The sequence below is a fragment of the Eulemur rufifrons genome, chromosome 29 (genome assembly GCF_041146395.1).
Source record: "Eulemur rufifrons isolate Redbay chromosome 29, OSU_ERuf_1, whole genome shotgun sequence".
Taxonomy (NCBI): Eukaryota; Metazoa; Chordata; class Mammalia; order Primates; family Lemuridae; genus Eulemur; species Eulemur rufifrons.
In genome coordinates this window covers 58,636,091-58,657,495 of record NC_091011.1, presented here as the reverse complement: position 1 = coordinate 58,657,495, position 21,405 = coordinate 58,636,091, and the positions used below count along the sequence as shown (strand labels likewise).

Here is a 21,405-nt window from a genome sequence, read left to right as displayed (position 1 = left end):
AGGGGTGAATGACTGAGAGAAGCTGTGGATTCAGAGAGTGGTGAGGAAAAGGAAGGTCATTCTGGGGAGGAGGGAACATAAGTGTCCCTGGGTAAGTGGCAGATCCCTTAGGGGAAAAGCTTATGATGGCAAAGAGGGGTCTGTCAAATCCAGGGGGGAGAAGCAAGGAGAGATGCTTTGTAGGCTCCGTCCCTCCTGTGTTCACAGTTACTGTTTCCCTGAGATCTCTGACATTGTGCCTTTGGCCGGGTTCCCATGGTTGGAGACTGAACACAGACGAACAATGGAAAATTGTCACAAAGTGTTCCTATCTCTTTAATGCATAGTGAAAACTCCTAATCTGTTTTTTCTGCCTTTAGAAACCTGAGACTAGTATTAGTCTTGCTTATTTTCCATTTCTCCTTCTTAGAAGTACTGACTTAGTATGCTTTATTGTGATAAACCCATTCAGACAGATGTTGTCCCTTCCTGGAGTGTGACACAGTGTCCTTCAAAAGAGTTTTTCTTTGTCATCAGGGGGTGAAGTGGGAAAAACATGTGTTTTGTATTTAAAATTTCTTTGTGGTAAAATTAAGAAAAAGCAGACGGCATGACTTGTTTTCCTCTAGAAGTCTGTGAATTTTAGCTTTCCAAAGACGAAAACGTCTTCCCTGAAATTCATAGCCAACTGATTTGCAAAACCCAAAATTGAACAGCTGGTGTTTTAAGGACTGCATATTCAAAAAGTGCATTTTCTCCCCCCTAGCACCCATGAGTCATTCTCTTGTGGTTGAACAGTTTAGTTATCCTGCAGTTGGTAATAAGCAGATGGTCAGACAGGAGAACGGGAAGAGGGGCCCATCACTGGCAATTTGGGAGCCCAACTGAACTCATGTTTCCAAGGGCAGAAATCATCATATAGAAAGTATTAACTATATGGCTGGAGAGAAAGAACACTCAGTAGCCATATATTACCATTTATGCTTTTATTTTACACCAATTGTTAAAAAATTCTCATAGCTAAGTACTGAGAGTGAACTGATAATTTAAATAAGTCTCATGGCATTAGGAATTGTAATTAGCTATGACTTGACTATTCTATCCTGGAACGTGGGCTGGGTTAAAATGGTTTTGTTGTTTGGAAATATTTGATAGGCCTGTAGACACAGGGCTGGCTTCATGTGACCTGTGCAGTCACACAGGGCCCCATGCTCTAACGGGCTTGGCATTTGGTTCAATGGTCTATTGTCACTATCTTGACATTCTTAATAATATTTGAACAAGGACCTCACATTTTCAGTTTCCACTGGGCCCTGCAAATTATGTAGTTGATCCTATATAGATATATCCGTAATGTCTTTCTTCCTTTCATGGTTGCATTGTTTTTAGTGTCTGCAATGGAAGATGTAAATGAGAATCGGGTCTAGCTACTAAGGAAAATCACCAGAAAAGTGGGTGGCAGAAAAGAAGCAAAAACAATCCTTTTCTCTTATGGCTGCATTTCCCGCTCCTGTGTACATCACTGAAAAGGTAATCCATTTAACTTCGGTTGAGTATATTCTTAAATACCCTTGATTCTTCTGACATCGATTCAAGAGGCCTAAAAATTACCTTGATTTTCTTATTCAATTGTGAAAATTATTCTTACGTAATGAGTCCCTCATTATTGGGTCATCTACAAAGCAAATATTCTTTTATTATATAACTCTAAGTAGATATTGATATCTACCAAGGGGTTTGTGTATTCTTTTGATATGATTTTTCCCTTCTGACAAAGGGAATGTCTGACACAATGTCTAGACATTAGAGTGGCAGGAACAAAGAGGCTTCAGAATAGTCATGATCCTCAAATCCGTAGAAGTATGGGGAGTGAGGAGTTGGACAGAAACAAGGAAAAACAGTTTCATTTGTAGATCTACCTTTTTCTTCTGTAGAGATACTTCCTGTTTCTCTGTGTATCCCTGGAAGTCACCTTGCCAATTTCTAAATAGTTGAGACATCCTTTCTGACATGTTTTGGTCTGAAAGTCATGATAAAAAAATCTGGTCTCACTAAGCCAAATATCAACCCTATTCAGGCTTTTTGGTATTTTTTCCCAAAGACTTAGAAAAGGATACATATTTCTATCACTCAATAAAACCAGCAATCCAGGACTTCCCAGTTAATGGGTAGAAGATGAAATTCTGTGCTGTTCAACTTGATTAATTTTAGTGAGTAAAACTGTACAGCTTTTAGTCAGCTTTGCTTACAAATAACCAATCAGCAAACTGATTCAGTATTAACGGAAATAATTCAAAGAGTTATTGATATTAAATTATGATAAAGGGTTTTTTCCCTGGAGAACAAAAAAACAAGTTGTTTTACCCTTTTAAAAAACAGTTGCAGGGTTGAAGTGTGGTATTATACTACCATCCCAAACATGCAAATCTGCCTTTCAAAGGGCTATTTGCTCAATTTTATTATGACAATCAGTTTCTGAATAAGGGGTTCCCAAGGCTTATCAAATTCTTACTAGAAAAAAGTAGATTATTCTACAAAATGATAAAATCGTATAAAAATTTCAAAAATTTACATCTTAATGTAAAAGGGGCAAAGTAAACAGAATCCTCTAGTGACTGGAAATCTCTTATAATTAAAGGAATTTAATTGAAGTAATATATGTATAAATTTTAAAAATTAAATACTACCAGAGCACTTATAATGAAAAACCCTAGTCTCTTGCTCTAACCTTCCCCATCCTCTTCAGTTCTGTGACCCAAAGGCAAACACTTTAAATCTTTCAGCAGTTTCTTCTCCACATTAAGCCATATTAAGCAGCTATTCTCATTTTATCAACTTCAATCAATATCTATTTAATTCCTATTATGATAGAGGATTTAGCACTCTTATCCTGCATCCCACCTCCTCTCTTTATCCCCAAATAGTTTTATCACTATTTCGAAACCAGTTATTGTTTATGGTTTTACAATGTAAATCTTGTTCACTGAAGTGTTTGTGATTTCATTTCTTTCTTTGTAGTTTCCTTCCCCAACCCCCCACTTTGAATCAAGGTTTCCAATTATGTCTCCCCCTGCACTTCCATAATATGCTGTCTGCATATCCTTAATTGTTATTCCCAAAGCTGCTCAAGTCATCTATTCAGTTTATTCCTCTGAAGACCTTCCGTCTAGAGGTTAGAAAGGTTGCTCTACAGTCTACTGCACAATGTTATCCTGGGGATTGTTGTTGCACTCCAAGGTGGACTGCACATTTCTCAAACTTTGTGTCATCTTTTTTGATCCACTCTTTAATTTTGCTGGAGCATACCCTACAGTAGCTTTCTAAGAAACCATGCCTGGGAGACAGTATTAATAATTTTTCAATTCTTAGTGCTTGAAAATGTCTTTATTTTTACCTTCTCATTTGATTGACTTCTGACTTAGAATTCTGGACTGTATGAAATTCTAGATTGAAAAAATAATTTCTCCTCAGAAATTTGTAGGCTTTGTTTTATTGTCTTCTAGCATCCAGTATTGCTATTGAGAAGCCTGAACCCATCAAGATTTTTGTTGCTTTTATGTAATACACTGATATTGCCTTTTCTTTTTGAAAATGTTTAAGAGGGTCCCTATACTTTTCTATCCTAAAATTTTGCAATAGTGCATCTTGGTGTGGTTCTTTGTTGGTATAGAGGCTTGTTTCCTTTACTTTGGTTTTGAGATCTTTTATTATACTATTTCTCTGATAACTTCCATTCCATTTCTCTGGCCTCTCTTTTGGGAACTCTTATTAGATATCTGGCTTCCTGGGTTGGTCTGCTACTTCTTTTATCACTTCTTTCATACTTTGTTTCTTTTTGTCCTACTTAAAGATATCCTTTACCTTATCTTCCAATTCTCCTATTGAAGTTTTAATTTCAGTCCTGAATATTTTCAGTGTCTAAAGATTCTTTCTTTAATCAGATTTTCTTCTTTATAGAAGTATGTTTTACTTTACATAACATAAGATTATAATATTGTCTTCCAGTTAGGGCTGCTATAGCAGAGTAGCATAGACTGAGTGGCTTAAACAAAAAACATTTATTTCTCACAATTATGGAGGCTGGAAATCTGAGATCAGTTACCAACATGGTTGGGTTCTTTGTGAGGGCCATCTTCCTGGTTTACAGATAGTCACTGCTATGGTTTGAATGTTTACCCCCTCCAAAACTCATGTTGAAATTTTTTTTTTCTGAGACAGGGTCTTGCTCTGTCACCTGAGCTAGAGTGTAGTGGCGTCATCATAGCTCACTGCAACTTCAAACCCCTGGGTTCAAGCCTCCTGAGTAGCTGGGACAATAGGCGTGTGCCACCAAACCCAGTGGATTTTTTCTAGTTTTTCTTTTGTAGAGATGGGGTCTCACTCTTGGTGAGGGAGTCTCAAACTCCTGGCTTCAAGCAATCTTTTGCCTCAGCCTCCCAAAGTGCTAGGACTATAGGCCTGAGCCACTGTGCCTGGCCTCATGTTGAAATTAAATTGCCATCTTAACAGTATTAAGAGGTGGAAGTTTTAAGAGCTGATTAGGTCACGAGGGCTGCACCCTCATGGTGAGATTGGTGCTGTTATAAAAGGGCAAATTTGGCCCCTTCTTGGCCCTTCCTCTTTCTGCCATGGGATGCCACAGCAAGAAAGCCCAAGAAAGCCCTCAACAGATTGTACTTTGGTGTTGGACTTCCTGGCCTCCAGAACTGTGAGCCAATAAATTTCTGTTTATTATAAATTATCCAGTTTGTGATATTCTTTATAGCAGCAAAAAAGGACTAAAACAGCCACCTTCTTGCTGTAGCCTCATGTGTTGGAGAGAACTCTGGTCTCTTCACCTTCTTATAAGGGCACTAATGATGGTCATGGGGCTCTATTCTCATGATCTCATTTAAATCTAATTACTTCCCAAAGGCCCCATCTCCAAATACTATGACTTTGGAGATCAGGGCTTCAGCACATGGGTTTTGAAGGGGGACATAAACATTCGGTTCACAGTAAATATCTTCTCATATCTTTCTGTAGATATAAATGGGAAGTTTCTGAAGGCTTCTTTTGTTCCCTGGATTATATCCATTTTTCTAGTTTTCTTTCATTTCTTTCATATTTGCTTATTTGTCTTTTTATTTTAAAAATAAAAATTTCAAACCTGGTGGTCATGATTGTTGTGTTCCATTCTGTCCTGAGTTTTTTAAGTTCTGAGCCTCTTTGAGTTTCCAAAGAAATCAGTGGGTCTATGATGTCCATATCTCTTTTTGGTTCCTTTGCCCTCCTAAATGAACTGCTACTTTTTTGTCTTTAAAATATCTTGCCTATTCCTGCCTACTCCTTTTCTCATTCATTTACTATCACTATTCGGAGTCTAAAAAATGAGAGGAGAGAAGCATGTTATCATTTTACCACCACCAATTAGAAATTGAAAGTATCTTTTGTAAATTTAAATCAGTTGATGCAATCAATATTTTGGTGTCCCAGTTAGAGATTTCAGATCTATTTGGAAAAATGTTGTGAAATACTTTATGTACTTAAACTTTAAAAGTTCTGTCTTCTCCTGTAGCCTTGAAAGATAAAAATATAAAGGACAACTGATTTCTTTTCAAGTGTTCAGAAAATGTCATAAAAATTACATTTCATCAACCCCAGGTTTTGGGTTAAAAATGTTCAATAAAACAACATTCTTTCTCTCCTCTGTATCTCTTGACTGCCTTTTGAAGCACATGAGATTTCACACCCATCAATGTACTTGGCTCTGAGTAATTTCTCAGCAGGCCCAATAGAAATGGTTGATAGTTACAAGCAGGTGTTGCTGACAAGTCATGTTTCTCATTTTTACAGATGCAGTGCATTTTATCTCTGCCATCCCCTTTTCCTTTTTATAGCTTCTGAAATTGTGTTTTGTAAAAAGTCACTTGGCTATCCTCACACAGTTTCCCTGTTACAATAGGTAAATGTCAAAAGCAATCAGATGCAATATCAGACTTCCATTGTATTCCCTTAAGCCCTTTGGCAGATAATAACTTCTTGCAATATTTTCTTAATATAAATGGAAACAGATACCCAGGCAAATGATCCCTCCTGAGCCAGCTGTCCTTTTCAATATGTTATCCAGAAGATTACATGAATATTTATTGGTTCTTCAGTTTCACACATAAGCCAAAGTTCCACTAACAGGATATATAGTATGTTTTAACTCGAAATAATGCAATTTTGCATGACTGGATAAAGCTAAATGTGAAAAGACCCCCAAGAAAAGTGTTCAGGAGCTAGAAAATCTTGATATTAACTTTGAAAACAATTTGCAGTATGACCTCTGAATGGTCAAATATTAATAAATTATGTCAGTTTCCTCACTTGAAAAGTGAGAGCATCACCACACATGGGCTTTCTTTCTTATCCTTATCCTTCTTACCAAAATACTGCACATTTTAACTTCATTTGGATTTCTGCTTATATGTATTTTCTCTCATGACTTATATTTTCAAGCATTATATAATAGAACTATATGTGTTTTCACTCTTACTAAGCAAACATTTTCCCATAATAATTGTATCTGAGACCATCATCATAAAATGACTTTCATTACTCTAACAAGAGAAATGAAAAAAGGACTGAGGAGCTTCAAAATGTCTTTTGTTGTTCACAGTGAAGTGCTAATTATACTGGAGAGGGAAGAAACCAAAAGAGAAAAACAAACAAACAAACAAAAACAAACAAACAAACCAAAAACCAAAAACAAAAGAAACCTCACCAGAGAAGATATATGGATGGCAAAAAGCACACGAAAAAATTTTTAATACCATTAGTCTTTAGGGAAAGACTGCAAAGTCTAAAAATAACAAGTACTACCAACGATGGGAAACATCTGGAGCACACTTACACTGAAACACAAAATGGCACCACCACTTTAGAAATTGGTACCATATAAACCAGCAATCCCACTCCTAGGTATTTACCAAGTGAAATAAAACCAATTCCCCCCAAAAAACCTATATGCAAAGGTTTATTAGCAGCTTTATTTGTAATCACCCAAACCAGGAAAGAACCCAAATGCTCCTCAGCTAGGGAATAGATAAACAGACTAGGGTGCATCCATACAATAGAATACTATTCAACAATTAAAAAGGAACCAAATACTGACACATGAAATAAAATGGAAGGATCTAAAACGCATTATGCTAGGTGGAAGAAGCTGACTAAAAAGGCTACATACTGTATGATTCTATCTATATAGGAGAAGGCAAAACTATAGAACAGAAGACAAATCAGTGATTGCCAGGGCTGGGAGTGGGTGAAGGGGTTGACTTCATTGTAGCAGAAGTTATAACTAAACACAACTGTCAAAATTCAGACTACACAATAAATGGTCTGGGAAAATTGGATAGCCACATGTAGAAGACTGAAACAGGATCTGCACCTCTCATTTCCCCCCAAAATCAACTCGCAGTGGATAACCTAAGGCATGAAACTGTAAGAATTCTAGAAGAAAATGTTGGAAAAACTCTTATAGGCATCGGCTTATGGAAAGAATTTATGAGGAAGACTCCAAAGGCAATCACAGCAACAACCAAAATAAATAAATGGGACAAGATCAAATTAAAAAGCTTTCGTACAGCCAAGGAAAACTATCAGAGAGCAAATAGATGACCTACAGAATGGGAGGAAATATTCGCATGCTACACATCCTATAAAGGGCCGATAACTAGAATCTATATAGAACTCAGCAAGAAAAAATCAAACAACCCCATTAAAAAGTGGGCAAAGGACATGAACAGAAACTTTTCAAAAAGAAGGCAGACTAATGGCCAACAAAATTATGAAAAAATGCTTAACATCTCTAATCATCAGGGAAATGCAAATCAAAACCACAATGAGATATCACTCAACTCAAGTGAGAATGGCTTTTATCAAAAAGTCCCAAAACAGTTAAGTGTTGGTGTGGATGCAAAGAGATAGGAACACTCATACACTGCTGGTGGGACTGCAAATTAATACAACCTCTATGGAAAGCAATATGGAGATACCTCAAAGAGCTAAAAGTAGAACTACCATTTGATCCAGCAATCCTATTACTGGGCATCTACCCAAAGGAAAAAAAGACATTCTATAAAAAAGACATCTGCATTCAAATGTTTATAGCACCACAATTCACAATTGCAAAGATGTGGAAAAAACCCAAGTGCCCACCAATCCATGAGTGGATTAATAAAATGTGGTATATGTATACCATGGAATACTACTCAGCCACAAAAAACAATGGTGATCTAGCACCTCTTGTATTATCCTGGATAGAGCTGGAGCCCATTCTACTAAGTGAAGTATCACAAGAATGGGAAAACAAGCACCGTATGTATTCACCATCAAATTGGTATTAATTGATCAACACTTAAGTGCACATATAGTAGTAACATTCATCAGCTGTTGGGCAGGTGGGAGGAGGAAGGAAGGGATGGGAATATACACACCTAATGGGTGCAGTGCGCACCGTCTGGGGCATGGACACACTTTAAGTTCTGACTCAGGCGGGGCAAAGGCAATATATGTAACCTACACATTTGTACCCCCGTAATATGCTGAAATAAAAAAAAAGATATAACATACCTAAAAATCCTAGCACAATGCCTGGAACATAGTAAGTATTAAATAAATTATAGCTAAATATGGAAAAAAGTCCAGACTATAGACTAAAAAGGGTAAATTTTACTATTAATATATAGAAATTAAAGCTTACAATGGGAGGAAAGTGAAAAAGCAGGAGATAAAGAGGTTTTGGATGTAAATAAATAAAGCTAAGTAAAAAAGAAAAAAATCCAATATAAGAAAAACTACCCTTCCTCCCTCCCCCCACCCCGAAACTGAGGTGGAATGAGCAGGAGAAAGGCGGAGGAGGTGGGCAGGGGAGAGTAGAAGGCGTGGGAAGTTTTCAGATGGGAAATGCTGCCTAATCGGAGTTATAAAAGACAAACAGGACTTTCCCAGGTGGCAAGAATGGGGATGGAGGGACATCACAGGCACAGGTGATGAGATTTGCAAAGGCACAGCCCTGTGGGTCAGCAAGTTCTGTGTTGTAGGGTGTGGGAGTGCAGTGAGCACAGACAGCGGTGAGCCCTGGGATAAAGAAGGAAGGACAGGCCTGATGGGCCGTAATGGCTATGCCCGGGACTTGGCATTGATCTGATAGCCAAACAAGAAGCCACTAATGGATTATGAGAGTTATTAATGAGTGATATCATCAGATTTGTTTTAGAAAGAGTACGATGGTAGTTGTGTAAAGTGTGGACTGAAGTATAGGTAGAGTGGCAATGAGGCTGGAAGCAGGCAGGTAATTTAAAGGCTACTAAGTACAACACAGTTGTGCAGTCCAATGTGGCCATTTAAATTAATTGAAATTAAAGACAATTAAAAATTCAATTCCTCAGTCATGCTGGCCTTATTTCAAATGCTCCACACCACATGTGGCTAGTGGATACAGTGTTGTATAGTACAAAATAGAACATTTCCATCATTGCAGAAAGTTCTACTGCACAGTGCTAATCTAGAACCTCAAGGAAGGTACCAGCAGTAGCAGTAGGAAGGGCCTAATGTATTCATTTTATATCTGGAAAGTGTGCTTGGGTAACAGCTTGCCTCCATCTCACAAGAGTGACAGATATAGTTGTGTATAAATTAAGCTAGGATAGGAATGTAGGTACCTTGAAGTCTGCTTTAAAGCTTGTGATCATACACATTGATTGGAGCTGGGAGTGACTTAGCTCCAGAAGGCATCAATATCAGTGGCCAATTTGTCACACAGGTTTTATTCTATTTCAATTTTGTCAAATGCCTATAGGAATGTTGCTATTTTTCATCTTGCTGTTTATCTAACAAGCCTAATAAAACTTGAATGAAGATTTCTAAGTTGAAATATTCTTCTATCTCACACAATGTCAGCTGCTCTATGCTGGAAAACCATAAGGGCAAAGTCTTTTGTGATATGCACTCTTCCTTGCTTTGCGGAAGACCTTCCTCTCATGACGAATCCATAAATATACATCTTTATGATAAATAGCCTTAGAACAGAAGGTTTTGGGTACTTCACTCTCGGAAGCAGATGGATTCATCAGGTACCCAACATCTGAGCATCTTTGTGGAGCAAATCTTTGCCTGGGTTAGAGAAATAAGATCTGGGAAAGATCAGATTGAAAAATAAAAATGCCGATGATACACTCTACTATTTAGTTAATTTTCTCTGGCAGTGTAAAAACCTTAGGAATACCTAGTGATCTGACTCATCACCCAGAAAAGGCTGGCTGATTAATCTCTAGAAATGATTCCAACCAAGTGCTGAGAATAGTTTGGCTGGGAACAAATCCAGCTTAAATTGCAAGTTTATTGATGGCCAAATGCACAAATAAAAAGGCCTTTTACCAGATTTGTTGTGGTAGGAAGGAGTTTCAGCAGAGGTACTCCCTAAGCCCTTGGTGGAAGTTGAGCGTCAAAAAGAAATGGTATTTAGGCCGGGCGTGGTGGCTCACGCCTGTAATCCTAGCACTCTGGGAGGCCGAGGTGGGCGGATCGTTTGAGCTCAGGAGTTCGAGACCAGCCTGAGCAAGAGCGAGACCCCATCTCTACTAAAAATACAGAGAAATTATATGGACAGCTAAAAAATATATATATAGAAAAAATTAGCTGGGCATGGTGGTGCATGCCTGTAGTCCCAACTACTTGGGAGGCTGAGACAGGAGGATCCCTTGAGCTCAGGAGTTTGAGGTTGCTGTGAGCTAGGCTGACGCCACGGCACTCACTCTAGCCTGGGCAACAAAGTGAGACTCTGTCTCAAAAAAAAAAGAAAAAAAAAAAAAAAGAAATGGTATTTATTCCAATCCAAATAAGAAAGATACCCCTTTCAACATAGTTGGACAATGGTGATAAGTGACAATACTGTACCCACTTAGCAACAACATGCTTTTAAAATTATTCCATGTGTGGAATCAGCTTTATTAGGACACTTCCCTGACATATTTTTTTATGTGGTTGATTATTGGGAAAAAAGAAAAAAAATAAAATTCCAGAGAATTTCATCCAACATGAGGCCTGGAATAGAATATAAAGAAAAAGTATCTTCGGCAAAAGTGACCTGCAGGCTCTGAATATGTTCGAACCCCACAGGAGAGTGATGGGCAGGAATACTCCATTCGTAGAAGATCATTCTATACATGAGACCTGGGATTTCTTCTTAGTTGCTCTCCCCCTGTACTATTTAGTAAATAAGAAGGAGCTGCAGGATACAAACCCAGAGGAAACAGCCACTGATCACCCATTTATTAGCTTTCAAGACAACTGAATAGCTAAAGGTAAGAAGACATCTACCTTCTGCTGCTGCCTGGAGAGTCTTTGAACACAATAATAAAAACTTTCCTGAAAAATGATTCCCCAGTGGGAGAAACTTATGATTTATGAGCTTCATTCAAATAATAAGAAATATAGTCCAGAATTTTAAAAAATGCACTGTGAGCACTCACAGATTTTTTTGATAGATTGTATTGCTCCTCTTCTTGAGAATAAATAAGAATGATGGTGTTCTCTGCAGACTTACAATTTAATGATCTTTAAATTTCTTAGTGCTAGGAGAGTGAAATGTTTGCATTTGTCTGTTTTAGTTAATAAATGCTTCAATGTTTGGATATCAGAGTACTCAAGAGTATGATGCAAAAAGAATATTTGTTTGCTTACTGGTAGGACCCAGGCAGCCAGGATTTAATTTGGGAACAAAACTAGTCATGTTCACTATTGAAAGAATGGGATTGAATCAATAGGTCCTATTCATCCTGGTCTTAGCTGAGTATGATCCTATAAAGAAGTAATGCGATAGAGAAGTTGTTCACTTGGAACTGAAATGGGTTGCTTTGTTAATGAGGATTGTGAAATGAATAAATAATGTGAAGTAATACTTTTTTCTAAGGAGCTTGGGACGCCATCCAAATTCTCCGTTTAGGACCATATAATTATCGCTAAGGCGGTGCTCACACAGATGGATAACGATTCCTGGAGGAGTCGGTGCCAGGATGAGGTGAATCAGAGTACACCGAGGCCACTGCCTGGCCCTTTAGAGGACAAGGACTTTGAAACCCAGACGTGTGTGCCTAGAGGGGCCACCCAGAGGCACCAGACGGCTGCCCTGCCCCTGACGTCGTAGAGTGCTCTCTCATCTGGGACTTCATCAGACCCCGAGCTGGCTACCCAATCATTTACCCAGGCTGAGAACAACTGGTGGGAAATCTGTATTCTGGGACACTGCTGCAGTGCCACTTTATTATAGTGTAATTTCTCATGCTGGGCAAGGACCAGCTTGCACACAATTCCTCCCCTAAGTGACCCTCTGCTGCTTCACCCATTCTCAAAAATACGTCTTGCTGCCTTTGAGGGATGAACCGCGAGGTTCACGTGCAGGATGAGTTAGGGAAGAGCACATTCACAGTTTCACTATTGATGACGACTGTCCTTGATCACTATAGGAGAATCTCATCAATCTAGTTACATGAAAATCCTTGAAAACACCTACCAGGAACTGAGAAGGATTCAAAAAAGTGCCATTGTTCCTTGCCCTTAAGGAACTTACAATTTTTTTGTGTGTGCGGGGGAGAAAAATATAAACACATGAGAAGTAAAATGACAATAATAGATACAATAACAGACATAATAACAGAAGGGAAGTCATGGAACAGTAAACAATTGTTGGGTTTACAGACAAGAATTTCCGCGTGGGAATTACAGAAAACACTTGAGGGAGGTGGAGGAGGGGTCGGGTAAAGTTTAAGAGATCAGATTTTTGAGCTGATCGTGAGAGATGTTTACTGTTAGGGCAAGAGTCTCTACCTCATCGGGGTGCTATGAAGATTAAATACAATGTAAGATTCTGAGCACAGTGCCTGGGAGAATCCTCGGCAAAAATTATGATCGTATAAGAGAAGGCATTCCGAGTGGCATTAGGAAAAACATGGGCTCGGGGACAGAGTAGGTAACTAACCCAGCTTGGATGGAACGGAACGTTTAAGAGCTGTTGGTGCAAAGCAGCTGTGTCAAGATTACCCAGGGTCTCGAATGTGATGGAGGCATGATGAACTTTATCCCGTAGACATATTTATCAGGGGTATCAGGGTCAAGAACTTGTTATAGAAATACTGGATTGTATGTAGAAAGTGGCGTCTGTCTTGGTGCACTTTCCATCCATAGCAGTCCACTTCTACTCTAGGCTACCTCATGAAACACAAAGTCACACCAATAAATGTGAAAAGACTTATATAATTTAGAACACATGCACATCAGTGCAGACGATGAACACAATCTTATCTTTTTTATATATGTAAGTTTCCCCAAAGAGTATGAAGATACTTGCTTATTCTATGATGATGACAATGACTTATGTTTAGAAGCCGGATATTTGCAGGGGGTAGGGTGGGGAATTGGTATTTTACCTAGGGTCCCCACCCCCCTTATTTCTTCTGTTATTAAAGGACTCACATGAACAGTGTGGGTGGTACCATAGTGGCTCCTAAGTGAGCTGCTCCCAGCATAATCAAAGCCCAGAGTATAGATGCAAAAATCCTCAACAAAATTTTAGCAACTCGAATTCAGCAGCACATGAAAAAAAAAATTCACCATGACCAGTGGTTTTTATTCCAGGGATGCAAGGCTGGTTCAACATATGCAAATCTATTTATTAATGCAATTCACCTCATAAATAAAAGCAAGAACAAAGACCATATGATTCTCTCAATAGATGCAGAAAAAGCATTTGAAAAAGTCCAGTGCATCTTCATGATAAAAACTCTGAACAAAATAGGCATACACAGGTCATACCTTAAATTTATCAAATACATTTATGACAAACCCACAGCCAATATCATATTGAATGGGGAAAAATTGAAACGATTCCCACTTAGAACCAGAACCAGACAAGGTTGCCCACTATCTCCGCTTCTGTTCAACATAGTGCTGGAAGTCCTTGCTAGAGCAAGACAAGAGAGGGGTATTAAGGGCATCCAAATGAGGGCAAATGAGATTAAACTCTCGCTCTTTGCCGGTGATATGATATTATATCTAGTAAGCCCCAAGGACTCAACCAAGAGACTCCTAGAATTGATAAATGAATTTAGTAAAGTCTCAGGATACAAAATCAATACACACAAATCAGAGGCATTCATATATGCCAATAACAGTTAAGCCAAATTTCAAATCAAAAGTGCAATACCTTTTACAATAGTCTCAAAAAAAATTAAATATCTAGGAATATTTTTAATGAAAGATGTGAGAGACATATACAGGGAGAACTACGAGACACTAAGAAAAGAAATTGTATAAGATGTAAACAGATGCAAAAATCTACCCTGCTCATGGATTGGTAAAATCAATATCATTAAAATGTCCATACTACCTAAAGTGATCTACAGAATTAATGCAATCCCTATCAAAGTACCATCATCATTCTTTACAGATCTAGAAAAAACAATTCTATGCTTTGTGTGGAACCAGAGAAGACCTCGTATAGCCAAAGCAATCTTAAGCAAAAAGAACAAACTGGGAGGTATCAGTCTATCAGACTTCAAGCTGTACTACAAGGCTATAGTAACTAAAACAGCATGGTACTGGCATAAAAATACAGATATAGACCTTTTTAACAGGACTGAGAATCCGGAAATGAAACCATCCGCATATGGTAATCTAATCTTTGACAAAGCAGACAAAAATATACACTGGGGAAAATATTCTCTTTTCAATAAATGGTGCTGGGAAAACTGGATAGCTACATGCAGAAGATTGAAACTTGATCCTCACCTCTCACCTCTCACAAAAATCAATTCAAGATGGATAACAGACTTAAACCTAAGGCATGAAACCTTAAGAATTCTAGAAGATGTTGGGAAGACCCTTTCAGACATCGGCCTAGGCAAAGAATTTTTGAGGAAGACCCCCAAAGCAATCAACGCATCAACAAAAATAAATAAATGGGATCTGATGAAATTAAAAAGCTTTTGCACAGCCAAGGAAACTACCATTAGAGCAAATAGACAGCCTACAGAATGGGAGAAAATATTTTCTCTCCACACATCTGATAAAGGGCTGATAACAAGAATCTATCTAGAACTTAAAAAAATCAACAAGAAAAAATCAAACAATCCCATCAATAAATGGGCAAAGGAAATGAACAGAAACTTTTCAAAAGAAGACAGAATAATGACTAGCAAACATATAAAAAATGCTCAACATCTCTAATCATTAGAGAAATGCAAATCAAAACCACAATGAGATATCACCTAACCCCAGTGAGATTGGCCTCTATAAAAAAATCCCAAAACAACAAATGCTGGCAAGGATGTGGAGAGACGGGAACACTCTTACACTGCTGGTCTGACTGCAAATTGGTGCGATCTCTGTGGAAAAGAATTTGGAGATACCTCAGAGTTAAAAATAGGAATACAATTTGATCCAGCAATAGCACTATTAGGCATCTACCCAAAGAGCAAAAGACATTCTATAATAAAGACATCTGCACCCGAATGTTTATGGCAGCACAATTCACTATTGCAAGGATGTGGAAACAACCCAAGTGCCCGTCAATTCATGAGTGGATTATTAAAATTTGGTATGTGTATACAATGGTATATTACTCAATTATAAGAAACGACAGTGATCTAACACCTCTTATATTTTCCTGGATTGAGCTTGAGCCCATTATCCTCAGTGAGGTATCACAAGATCGGAGGAATAGCCTCCACATGTACTCGCCGTCAAATTGGCACTAACTGATCAACACTGTGGTGCTCACACGGCAGTAATACTCTCCAGGGATTAGGGGGTTGGGGGGGGGTAAACTCACAACTAATGGACACGGTGTGCACTGTAGAGGGGGAAGGGCATGCCTCTAAACCTCACTTGGGTGAGGCAAAGACATAAAATGTTACCAAAACATGTGTATCCTCATAATATCCTGAAATTTAAAAAAAAAAAAAAAAAAAGGCCCACAGTAAAAGCACTGTGTTGCTGAAGGAATCCAAAGCAGAGATTCATTTAAGGAATAAGGAAATATTACATGTTGCAAAGCTGATTAAGAACTCTGAAAGGGAACCAGCTTTTGTAAACCAACGAGAAATATTAATAGGAATGTCTCAACTGCATGAGTATGCTTTCAGTAACTTCCTAGCAATGCAATGACTTTTGGGGATGGAAGGTTGATGAGTCAAAGTTTACAATGACGTAGAGAGGGTACCAGGAACAGCACCAGTTGCACCTATTATCTGTTTTTAAGGTGATCAATGACCAAATCTCAATATAGAGTTTTGAAGAAAATTCATCACCACAACCCAAACCAACAAAACATAAGATGAGGTGCTTATTCGTTGCTATTTAGAGGCTTCCCTTTAGGGCAGAGCTTTGTAACCATGGTGCCATTACAAGGAGAATGTTCTAGAGGTTGCAGGCAGCCAAGACAGCTGAAGATGATTGGGTGCATCTTGGTGGGGGCAAGGGGTAGAACCTTCTGGAGGGGACAGCAGTTGCCTCTTGCCATCAGCAGCCTCATTTGTTTTATCTCAGCGTGTTAAACAAATGTTGTCATTTTACAAGTGTGCTATGATGTGAAAGAGGGAGGAAAAAAACTGCCTTAAATTGCTTTAAAAGGGGAGCAGGTTTAGTGTTTTTAAGTGCTTGTTTCAGATCATTTCTTGACAGAGGTTGAGATGAACATAAGAATTCAAAGTGTTAGGAGCCACTTTCAATACATAATCAAAGAAGAAAGCAACAAGAGTTAAAATGAGAGCTTAAGCTAATGAAAACTATGATCCAAGCCTCAAATTTACTCAAGACTATTCAAACTCCAACAAAACTAATCTACTACCTTATTTTCCATGCTGATTTATGGGAGAATGTAATTTAGAGCTGGAAGAAGCTGTACAGACCATCTTCTCTTATATTTTAGACAAGGAAGGGGCACAAGAAGACCAAGTGACTTGCTCAAGGGACACAGGAGTTGGTAGATAAGCTGGTGTGAGGCTTGGGCTCACTGTCCAATATTCTTTTCATTTAGTTCAAATCTCCTTGTTTTGGGGAAAGAGTAAAGAGATCTTGGCTTTTTGTTTTATTTCGCGCCTTCCCTAAATTCAATGTTATTTAGTGGCTGTGTGGTTGGTGAGGTGAATTTTGGTGAGAAAAATACTAACTTCACCACTAGTTCAGTTTTATTTCATCCTTTTTAGGGACAATGATTTAAAATGTCATAAAAGACCTGGTAGCTAAGATTTTGAATCTCTAGAATAACTTTTAAACTCCACAGCCCATGGGTATCACGAGGACTTTGGGGAAGTCATCAGGGCATTTTGTCAAAGATAACCGACTCCTTCCCTGAACATCAGATCGCAGTGGCCTTAGGGGAACAAGTAAGGATGACCAAGCCAAAGTCCAACAACCTGTACCGGGGAAAGTACACACATGGAAACAAAGGTCTTCAGAGACAGAGCTGATGAGACAGGCAATCAAATCAGCGCCACTGGGAGAACAAAAATGAAGGAAGGAAGGAATGAAACATTTGTTCCCCCACTGTTGACTGTTTAGATTGGTGCTACGGCTGCGATCCTGAGTATGTTCTAACTGACGGCTTGTTATGGGCCTGTATCTAAGTTTAGAAATTCCCTCAACAGGCTGTCAGTCTCCAATACTGACGTCCAAGCTGCCGTGTATGTCTACCCCATATATTCCAACATCTTTCTGACAAAGTATAGAGAAGGTGGAAATTAAGTTATTTCATCACTTGTATCAAAGATCTTCTTGGGAACTTCTGGTGGGAAAGCAGGCTTGGTGAGGAGGTAGGAAGCACCTATAAGGACAGGTTACAGCTTTGCAATAAAACCTGATGTCAGGACTGAGGGCTTGAGCTGGGGAGACCCGAGGACCAGCCTATTAACTCCACTGCACAACGCCCCAGGCACAATTTGTAGAGCAAGCATCTGATCCACGCAGTGTCAGAAGGCTACCTGAGTCTTCTCCTGTGCACACAGACCTCAGTGAGAGGGACAACAGTTAGTCGATGTCAGGAAATGCCTTGAACTTCCCAAATATTCCAAAGTTACCCATTTTGGCATTATTTCTAATTTTCTATATTTATCAATAATATGGCAGTGAATAACCTTGTATATAAATATTTGTTCAAATATTTTTAAGAATTTGAAATGGAATTGCCTGTTATAGTTCATTCTTACCCTAGGCTCTGGTCTGGAAACCACTTTGTTTTCCCTTGAGCCCAATTTCAAGTTCTGAATAAAATACTTGAGACTTTGGATAATGGGACAAAAATGCTCAGGAAGCTTTCTTATTCTACCTTTAAATTAAGAAGGATTTTTCTGCATTACAGATAGGAGGCTTCTACGACCTGTCTACTTCCAAGCAATGGTTGGCCTTCTGAGTCACTGGCCTCGGAAGGAAGCAGTTTGTTCCTTCATTACCTTGATTGATATCAAGTCCCTTTTTATTTTTTGGGGAAATAATATTTTGAAAACAAATATGTGAGGCTTTGGTAAAGAATACTACTAAATACCAGGCAATAAATAAGCCCAGAACCCCATTCTCCAATATCCCAATTAGTTGAATCCCCCCCACCCCTGGCAAAGTTGTTGTGTGGCTGAAGAAGCTGTGGAAGGTATCTCTACCCCCAGGGAGGGGAAGTTGACATTTCAGTTCTTCATCTCTTCCCTCTTCACTGATAATATTCAATAGCGTCATAATGTTTGCAGGGAGATTCTAAAAGGCTTGGCTTCCAGTCTAAATTTTGATGTTTTACATGGCTTTTCTAGTTTATTGGCTTGTGAATTCTGGAGTGATGAACTTGCCATTCCAGCTCAAAGCCTCAGCAAAGGCACACTCAGCTGGCCTGGCTTGGCCGCCAGTGCTTTAGCGGCCCCCACCGCTGACCCACGCAGCAGGTGGTGGGGTGGTGGGAAAGACTGTGCTTCCAGAAGGTCAGCGCATGGGGAGAGGCAGGGCAAGGGGAGTTGCCCTTAGAGATATGCTCATCTGCTGTCCAGATTTAGCTGCCCTGGGGGTGTGGTTGGCTCTGACTAATGGCTAACTGAACTGACAGCCAGTGTGAACGCCGTGCTATCCAAGAAGAGTGAGCTGGTGGAATGGAAAGATATTTCTAGCAGGGATGGTGGTCTAGACAGCGGCAATGACATATTTAGTGCTTATTCTGAGCCAGTGCTATTCTAAACACTTCCAGGTATTAATTCATTTAACTCTCATCACAACCCCATGACCTAAGGATTAAAATGATCTTTTCTTTACAACCAAGGAAACTGAGGCCCAAAGAGGTTATGTAACTTCCTTAAGATCACATGGATAGTAAAAGGTGAAGCCAGGTTTCAAATCCAGGCAGCATGTGGCACCCAGGCGGTGAAGCACACCACCGTCGCCTAAATGTAATGGTGCTACCATCAAACGCAAACAGCACTTCGTTCACCAAGAAAAAGCTTCAGTAGCCATGAAAAAACCCAGTGAATACATTAATGATCCTTGGACTCAAGTAAGATATGAAGAGAAAAAGGACACAAGCCCTGGTAATGACTGTGATTCCTGAGCCCCTGATGGCATAACCCTCTTGGTCTCACAGAGCCCCAGGACCCTTGACAGTTTTGACTATGGACATTGTGGCACAAGGATGGCTCTTTTCCATTCATGAGGCACTTAGCATTTCTCCTCAAAATCAGAGTTCAAAATTATTACAGATGTTAAGTATGAGGCAGCAGCAGCTCCAGGAAGCTTTTAGGTGCATGTTGCAAATTATAGACTGTAAATGCAACGTGCCATCAGTGTAATAGCTGCTTTTGCCACAAAGCATGGGGCAATCTGTGTTTCGAACTCCCTAAATTGAAAAGAAATAAATATGTGAAAAAAGGAGTTACGAAGCATCATGAACTCTAGGACATATTTCCACTCTTCAGGTTGATGTAAAGTAATACCATTTTGAAAGTGGTTAGAATTGTCCTTTTGAAGTCAGTCTGATGTCACTTGGTAGGAAGAAATATTCACATATTAATTATAAACATTTGCACTTGTTCTCTTCCAAATCTACTTATGCACAGATTTTATTTGCAACAGAAAAAGTATTTGTGGTTTCTTTACATAGTAAGTGCACGCATGTTGCACACACCACACACACATTCCCCTATACATTTAGAAATAAAGCTGTCACACTTCAAATACAGTTGAGACTCTAAATGCATGCTTAACACTTTCACTGTGGAAGCACAGTTTCTTATTTTTATTCCAGTCCTTTCGGTATTCTGCCCCAATAAACAATTTGAAAGACTGCAAAACCTCTCTGTGAACATTTTCCCCAAGTGTAAATTATTGGAAGGCTGTTTATATAATTCATGAAAATCTTTAGTCTTGTGTCCTTTTAATCTTGGTGAATCCATCGTACTGACAGAATTCTGCTTTTAGTTTATGCTTAAAGATTTGATTTATTTCTTCCGCTTATGAAGAAAGAGAGAAATGAAATTGTACTTTCAGATGGATGTAATTTGGCTTCTGCACATATTCGCTGAGGTTTAACGCTTCTATAGTTTTCACTCTTGAATTTTTCCAAGCAAAAGCTAAACGGGGCAATTCTCTCCATGTAGTTCTGGTGGGTTTTTGATAGCATTACCTATATCTTATAAAGTTCTCATTCCTTCTCAATTTCTTGAGTATTGTTCGACACTCACTCTCCCCCTATCTCCATGCGCTGAAAACTACCACAGTTATAAGAATTTTAGGACTACAACATGGATACAATTATTTATTTATTTTTCTCTTAACATTCTTTTATTTTGGGGTTCTATCTGCAACATTTTGGGCCAAATCACTTCCACATGGAAAATGCACAAGTTTTCCTGTCCCTTCTTCTCTCCTGCTTGCAGGCTGCTGAACCAGTTCTGAAATAGTGTTGCAGAAAGAAAAACAACCAAAGAAGCCTGAGAGTCTACTAAGATGGCCTATTGGAAGAGAAATACGGCCTCTGACTGTCACCTGTTGTACAGACTCATAGAACTTGAGCGTTGAAGGAGCCTCAGAAGTTGCATTCATCTGCTTCTCCCCTTACCCACTGCTCCTACCCTGGGGAACGCACCGTATCTCTGGACCCACAAGGCTGTTTTAATGGTCTCCTGACTGTGTCTTGTGCTCCCACTCTTGTTCCCCCTTCTTCCCTGCCGATTTCAATTTCCACAAGCAGCTGGACTCATCTTTTAAAAATATAAGTCAGATTTCAGTCCATTGCTTAAAACCCTCCAGTGGTTCTCACGGACTTAGACTACAACCGAGACTGCTTGCTGACAGCCTGTGAAGCCTGCATGTCTGGCTCCTGCCTGGCTCTGTCTTGTTCTCGTGCCACTCTCCCTTGCTCACCATACCACGGCCACA

At 39.1% G+C, this 21,405-nt stretch overlaps 1 protein-coding gene across 2 annotated transcripts in view; it reads right to left on the bottom strand.

The window, feature by feature from the left end:
* Positions 1-21,405, bottom strand: part of MAGI2 (membrane associated guanylate kinase, WW and PDZ domain containing 2) — a 1,290,578-nt gene that overhangs the window by 104,406 nt on the left and 1,164,767 nt on the right. The window lies entirely within an intron of this gene.